Below are 8,563 nucleotides of genomic sequence, written 5' to 3' on the forward strand. Positions count from 1 at the left end.
AGGTTCCCTCATACTTGTGAGTTCATGAGTATTCGGTTCAGGATAAAATATAGGCATGGGCAGCTGATCCTTGTGAAGTTGTCATTTATCTTTTGGGATAAGTTGAAGTGAGGCATCTATTCTCTGAATAAGTATTTAATGGTACCAAATATGGAAAAGTATCATCTTGGCTTCTAATTCATTGGTGACTCAGTAGTTTCAGCCTGCATACATAAGGCATACTCTCCGTGTATCCAAAGTGGGATCTCCAGCATAGGGTTTAATGTCTGAGGGGAAATCTTGGCCTTCCATTTACCTTACCCCATGAGCAACTACCGTCATCAATTATATGAAGACTGCTGAATAACAGACCCAGATTCTACTTGGTAGGCCTGTAGATATGCATAGGGATTATATACTATATTCAGGAGTTTAGATCTATATATCCTGATAAGGAAAGAGTAAAACACTAAGACATAGAATAAAGACAAAATTGAACACTTTTGAGGCATTGTCTAACGTAGCCCCATTTCCCTGAATCTCATTATGTAGCTTAATCTGGCTTTGAATTAACTCCCTGCCTCCACCTCTTGAACGCTTAGATTACAGGCATACACCAATCACTCCAACGAAAATGTGAGACTTGTTTATTATATGCATGTATGTTTTTGTACTTTATGTGGTAGAGTGTGGGGTGTATGTAGATGTGTGTGCAGATATACATACCCCATGCACACATATGAAGGTGAGAGGATGATATCAGGTATCTTCCCCTATTGCTATTGCTCATCCATGCTTTTCCTTGACACACAGTTTCACTGAACTCAGAACTTCCCCTGTGATTCTACAATCTCTCCTTCCCACAGGAGTGGGGTTATAAGAATGTGTGGCATGACAAGCTGTTTACACAAGTGCTGGAGAATCAAACTCAGGGTGAATCAAGCCCTCTTAGGTCCTCATACTTACACAGCAAACACCATCTGAGCCATTTTTACAACCCTAAAATATCCCATGAGCCCTAAACCAAGCATTAGCAGTTCCAAATTCTGATTCCAACCTCCAATTCCAAACTTCTAAGAGTATATGTTTACGTGAAAAAAACCTCCATTTGGTTAAATAGGAAAATTTATATATGCAGAATTTAAATAGGAAATCTGGATAGTTTTTTTTCTAAATTTGAAATTATTTCTGTGAGAATAAATGTTAGCAATGCTAGTTTATATTAAAAACAGTCATGTTAAAATAAATGCTAAGGGCTTACCTAGGGCCTGATAAGTTTTAACTTATCTGTATCTCATTTGTGATGGCATTTGACAGTTATGACTATATTAGTTTGCTGCAGTCAGCTTCATGTTTCCAGCAGAAATCGCCCAATGAAGAACAGCTTGTGGGATAAAAGGGTTTATTTTGGCTTACAGACTTGAGGGGAGGCTCCATGGTGGCAAGGAAAAGAATGGCATGATCAGAGGGTGGACATAACCTCCTGGCTAACAAAGTGGACAATGGCAACAGGAGACTGTCAAACACTGGCAAAGGGAAGCTGGCTACAACACCCATAACCTCCTGTCAAACAATGCATCACCACCAGGAGGCTCCAATTCTTAAATTGTCACCAGCTGGGGACCTATCATTCAGAACACATAAGTTTATGTGTTAAGGGAAACCTGAATCAAACCACCACATAGTTCACAGTACATCTTCCAGGATATATGTGGGGATGATACCCTTTTTCTAATTTCCCTTCTCACCTTACACAAGCTCCCTTAAGAATTTGTAACATTTCTTATTGGATAGGTGATTGCCTGTTTTCCTTTAACTCAATAAATTTATGATTTAAGAATGAGACACATTCATCCAGGATAACAAATATAAAAAAATTCAACATGTATTCATTTATGTTATATATTTCAAAGTATAACTAGGAGTTAAAAATACATGAGTAGAGTCAGTGAAACTGGATCAGGGAGTCCTAATAATATGTCGGTTCATCAAAGCAACAAACATGATTGCAAGCAAAAACAAAGACAGTGTTAACTCTTCTGGGGCACAGGAATCTAATGAAAAAATAGCAACCACGATATCCATTGGTAGATAAATAGATAAACAAATTGTGACTCAAATCACTTAACAATGGGAATATGGGGCTGGAGAGATGTTTAGCAGTTAAGGCACAAGCCTGCGAAGCCTAAGGACCCAGGTTTGATTCCTCAGGACCCACATAAGCCAGATGCACATGGTGGCACATGTGTCTGCAGTTCATCCTCAGTGGCTGGGAGCCCTGGCACACCCATTGTCTTTCTGTCTGTCTGTCTGTCTGCATCTCTCTCTCTCTCTCTCTCTCTCTCTCTCTCTCTCTCTCTCTCTCTCTCTGCCTCTAATAAATAAATGAATGAATCTTTAAAAAACAATGAGAGTATGTTCTTGGAAATACATTGTCATGCAAAACATACTTGACAAAAAAACAGAGATAAACACCAACACCATCATAGTTAGAGACTTCAATACTCCACTATCATCCATAGACATCATCATAGCAAAAAATCAACAGGGAAATAATGGAGCTCAACAACACCATAGATCAAGTAGACTTAATAGACATTTACAGAACTTTCCACCCTGACTCTACAGAATACACATTTTTCTCAGCAGCCCATGGAACCTTCTCAAAATTGACCATATATTAGGCCATAAAGAATGCCTCCATAAATTCAGGAAAATTGAAGTAAGTTCCTCCATCATATCAGATCACAGTGCTTTATAGCTAGAAATAAACAACAAAGGACACATCAAGAACTACACCAGCTTCTGGAGACTAAACAACACAATTTTTACTTTTTTATTTTTATTTTTATTTTTTTTAAATTTTTTTAAAATTTTTTATTTATTTATTTGAGAGCGACAGACACAGAGAGAAAGACAGGTAGAGGGAGAGAGAGAGAATGGGCGCGCCAGGGCTTCCAGCCTCTGCAAACGAACTCCAGACGCGTGCGCCCCCTTGTGCCTCTCATTTAATGGTACCAAATATGGAAAAGTATCATCTTGGCTTCTAATTCATTGGTGACTCAGTAGTTTCAGCCTGCATACATAAGGCATACTCTCCGTGTATCCAAAGTGGCTAACGTGGGACCTGGGGAACCGAGCCTCGAACCGGGGTCCTTAGGCTTCATAGGCAAGCACTTAAATGCTAAGCCATCTCTCCAGCCCTAAACAACACAATTTTAAACAATGAATGGGTCATGGAAGACATCAAAAAAGAAATTGTAAAATTCCTAGAATTGAATGATAATGAAAACACAACCTACCAAAACTTATGTGACACAATGAAGGCAGTCCTGTGGGGAAAAAATCATTGTACTAAATGCCAAATTAATAACCTAACTGTCCACTGAAAAGCACTTGAAAAATAACAATCCAACCCTGAGAGCTCCAGACAGAAAGAAATAATCAAGATCAGAGAAGAGATCAATGAATTGGAAACTAAGAAAACAATTTTAAAAATCAATGAAATGAAGAGCTGATTCATTGGAAAAATATACAAGATTGATAAACTCCTGACCAATTTGATCAAGCAAAAAAAGAGAGAGATTGAGAGAGAGAGAGAAGTCTCAAACTAACAAAATCAGAAATGAAAAAGGAACAGTCACAACAGACATCAATGGAATTGGAAGAATCATCAGGGCATACTTATAAAATCTCTACTCCACAAAATTGTATAATATGGAATAAATGGATGAATTCCTAGCCACATAACACCTACCAAAACTAAACTCTGAGCAGATTCATCACCTAAAAAAACCTATTACATCCATGGAGGTTGAAACTTAATAATATAAAAAAAAAACTTCCCCTAAAAGAAAAATCCAGGACCAGATGGATTCTCAGTTGAATTTTATCAAACTTTCATTGAAGAAATGAAACCATTTTTTCACAAACTATTTCACATAATTAGAGACCAAGAAATCCTCCCAAACTCCTTTTGTGAAGCTAACATCACCCTATTACCAAAACCAGACAGAGATACAATAAGAAATCAAAACTATAGGCCTATATCCCTGGTGAATTTAGATGCAAATATCCTGAGCAAAATCCTCACAAACTGAATTCAACAACACATCAAAAGCATTATCCATCTTGATCAGGTAGGCTTCATCCCAGGGATGCAGGGATGGTTCAACACATGGAAATCAGTCAACATAATACACCACATAAATAAGCTTAAGCATAAGAAACACATGATCATGATCAAGATGCTGCAAAGAATAGGTATAGAGAGTTTATATCTCAATACAATAAAAACTATATATAAAGCATTCAAAGACCAATTAATAATGGGGAAAGACTAAAGGAGTTCCCACTGAGATCAGGAACAAGACAGGGGTGCCTACTTTCACCAATGCTCTTCCACAGAGTACTAGAAGTACTATCCAAAGCAATACGATAGGAGAAAGAAAGAAAAGGAATTCAAATTGGAAAGGAATAAATCAAGTTAGCCCTATTTACAGATGACATGATCCTATACATTAGTGATCCAAAATTTTTCATCTCAAAACCTCTAAAGGTGATTAATTCCTTCAATAAAGTGACAGGACACAAAAATCAATGCACAAAAATCAGTAGCCTTTCTACATGCAAAGGACAAATATCCAGAGAAAGAAATCAGTGGGGCTGCCCTATTTTCAATATCACCAAAAAAATTAAAATAACTTGGAATAACACTCACCAAGGATGTGAAAGACCTATGTAATGAAAACATAAAAATAAAAACTCAAGAAAAAAAGGAGGAGAAGACCTTGATAGGTAAAATTAATGTAATGAATATTGTGAAAATGGAAATTCTGCCCAAATCAATATTCAGATCCAATGCAATGACAATAAAAATACCAGCATCAATCTTCACAGAGATTGAAAATGATCTCAAAATTCCTATGGTATAGCAGCAGGCCTCAGATATCCAAACATATCCTCAGCAAAAAAAAAAAAAAAAAAAAAAAAAATCTCTGGAGTTATCAGCATACCTGATCTAAAGCTATATTACAAAGCCATAGTAACACAAACAGCATGGTACTGGCATAAGAACAGAAACATAGACCAACGGAACAGAATTTAAGACTCAGGCCATAGGTCAAGTAACTACAGCTACTTGATTTTTGACAAAGGTACCAATAATGTAGACTGGAGAAAAGACAGTATCTTCTACAAATGGTGTTGGACAAATTGGATAACCATATGTAGAAAAATGAAACTAGACCCACTCATCTCTCCATACTCAAAAACAAGTCCAAATGAATTGAAGACCTCAATATAAAAACTGAAACTCTTCTCCTACTAGGAGGAAAAAATAGGAGACACTCTCCAGGATATAGGAGTGGGGAAAGACTTCCTGACCCCCTCCAAAAAAACCCTGTAGGCCATGAAATTAAACACTCACTCAACCAGTGGGATCTCATGAAGCTTAAAATCTTTTGCACAGACAAATATACCATAAGCAGAGCCAACAGATACCCAGTGACTGGGAGAAAATCTTTGTCAGCTATACTACTGACAAAGCTTAATATCTAGAATCAACAAAGAACTCAAAAACTTAAACAATAAAAAATCAAACAACCCACTCCAAAATGCAGCAAAGAACTGAATAGAGAGTTTTCAGAGGAAGAATTGCAAATGGCTAAAACATACTTAAGAAAATGTTCAACATCCCTAACAATTAAGGAAATGCAAATTAAAACAACCATGGCATTATGATGACAATCATTAAAACATCTAACAATGGCAAATGTTGGCAAGGATGTGGGGAAAGAGGAACCCTCATCCACTGTTGGTGGGAATGTAAACTTGTACAAGCACTATGGGAATCAATTTGGAGATTCCTCAAAAGGATGAACATAGAGCTACCAACAGACCCAGTTATTCCCTTACTGGACATATATCCTATATGCTCCATGCATCGATACAGAGACATTTGCTCAACCTTGTTTATAGCTGCTCAATTTATTATAGTTAAGAACTGGAATCAACCCAGATGCTCAATATTAGATGAATGGATAACAAAGTTGTGGTACATTTACACAATGGAATTCTACTCAGCAGTAAGGAAAAAAATGACACAATGAAATTTATAGAAAAATGGACAGACCTGAACAGATCATACTCAGAGACCTCACACAATCACAGAACGACAAACAGCACATGGTGTCACTTATCTGTGCTTCCTAACATGGACTACCTTAAGTTGCTGTCATACGTGATAGGCCATTCAAGGACCAGACAATAGAGATGGAAGGGTTTGGGGGAAGGAGAAAGGGAGGGAAAAAACAAACACAAAATTAAGTCCAAAATGAGCTGATACCATAGAAACCTTTATCCTTGGAGATAGAATAAAAATACCCTCAAAAGGAGTAATGGGGGGATCAGCTGAAAAATAGGGCTCTGGTGAAGGTGAGTTGAAGCCTAAAGCTTAAAAGAAATTGGTTGCTACCCACATTGAGCTGTTGATCAGAGAGACTTCAAGATCCCCAAATCAAGACACATTTCTGTCAAAGCAGTTGATAACCTGCCTGAGGCAAAAGCTCTGGCTGAAGACACCTTATGCTACTGACACAGAGCATGGAGAGGCATGGCTGGAATTCAGAAGAAAGCTAGTCCCCCAGTTAGCCTGTCTAATGCTGGAAACTGCTACATGAGCTACTGGGGGGAAGTGGCCAACAATTGTCTGAGCAACCTGAGGTCTAAAAGCTACTCAGAAGCAAACCCTGACAAGATGTACACACCAATGGAATAGTGGCACACAGCCTCAATGAGTAACCAATAGCTTTCTGTTTGGCTAAGAGATCTGCTCAGCGTAAGAAACCCATATCTATAATTGGGAACCAGATCAGAATCCTATGAAGACACACATTATGTTCTCCAGCGTCAAGCTCTCACTAGTCTTTGGCTAAAAGAGGGGTTACATACATCAAATTCTCCCTAAATTAATAATGCTTATCCCATTTAAACTATGCTGACTTCACCCTCCATTGGAGAATCTGTTCTTCTTTTACAGAAGGTAGCGAGACCAAAGGAGACAAACTACCCCTCTCTTCAGCCAAGCCACAGGGGAATCCACAGAGACAAACAAGAGTGCTGCTTCCATGCTGTGCCTGATGATGAGGGCCAGGGTGTAGGAGACAGACCTTGAGGATACTCAACACCTACAAAAGCAGAGATCCAGAGGCTCCTAAGTGCTCATCGCTGAAGTAGATTTAAAACTCACCCACTGCGGCTCAGGGAATTTTGCAGAAAAGTTAGTGGAAAGATTTTAAGAGCTACAAGTTGAGATAACATATCCAGAGGCATTCCCTCCCCCATAAAATAACTTACTGCTGCTCCCACAATGCAGCTCTATGGGGAATTCTTGCAATCTCACTGAGGAGGGTCCCTAAAGGAATGGGGGGAGAGACAAGGGAAAAAAGGGCACCAACACGTGATGTATCCATATGAAACATCTTGTTAATAATAATAATGATAATAATAATAATGGACATTAAAAATAGAAGAATCTGGTCCCCAAAAATCATGTAAAAAAATCTAGGTATGGTGGAGGACATTTTTAATCCTAGTGATAGGAAGGTACAAAAAGGTGGAACCCTGGGGCTCACTGGCAAGCCAACCTATGCTAATTAGCAAGCTTCAGAACAGAGTGATATCCTGCATTACAAAAAGAAAGGAATGACACTCAAGGTTGTTCTCTAGCTTCTACATGCAAGTGCACACGCACACATGTGCACACCCTCACACTCAAAGAAAATAAAAGAAAATACAGCTATGATGGGCTCCAATATGTGAAATAAAATATAAGATACCTAATCAAAATTGAATTTCAGATGTACAATACATTTTTAATTAATTTATTTAAACGTGTGTGTGTGTGTATACTTGCCAGGGCCTCTTGATGCTGCAAACAATCATCAGACTCTTGGGCCACTTTTTAATGATTTTTTTCAAATTAATTTTTATATCCCCTCTCCCCCAGCCCCATTCCACTGAGGGCCCTCCTCAGTGGGGTTATTGTTTATTCACTGTGTGGTGCTAAAGGCCTCAATATTCTCTGTGTGTGGGGGCATGCCTCAGGCTAATCCTACTTATCCTGTGGCTATCACTATATTTCTGCCCCTTCTGCAATGTTGCCTAAGGCTTGACAGGCATGTCAGAAATTTGATTTAGTGTTGAAGCCTCTGTATCCTCTGGATTTCTTTTTTCAAGAGAACTGAGTGACCACAGTGTATGTCTCCAGCACCTGGAACTGGTTTTCAGGGTAGCAGTGAGAGCAGTACTTTATTGCCACTGCAATGATTCCTGGGTCCTGGCAGATGTGGTGGAAGTGACCCATCTCATGGTCAGCAGTTGATTATCTTTTCTTATTGTATTAATGTATCCTGTAGCTTCCCAGTATTCTTTGTCTTCTGTAAGATAAAACAGATTCTCCAACCAAAGGTGAGAGTAGCTTGAATAAAAGGCAATAAGCATTGTTATTTGAGAGACTGTGATGTGTATACCCAGTCTTCTTACCCAAAGAGTTGTGGAGCTTCCCTCTGGAAACTGTGAGTTT

Source organism: Jaculus jaculus, chromosome X, assembly GCF_020740685.1.
Source record: "Jaculus jaculus isolate mJacJac1 chromosome X, mJacJac1.mat.Y.cur, whole genome shotgun sequence".
Taxonomy (NCBI): Eukaryota; Metazoa; Chordata; class Mammalia; order Rodentia; family Dipodidae; genus Jaculus; species Jaculus jaculus.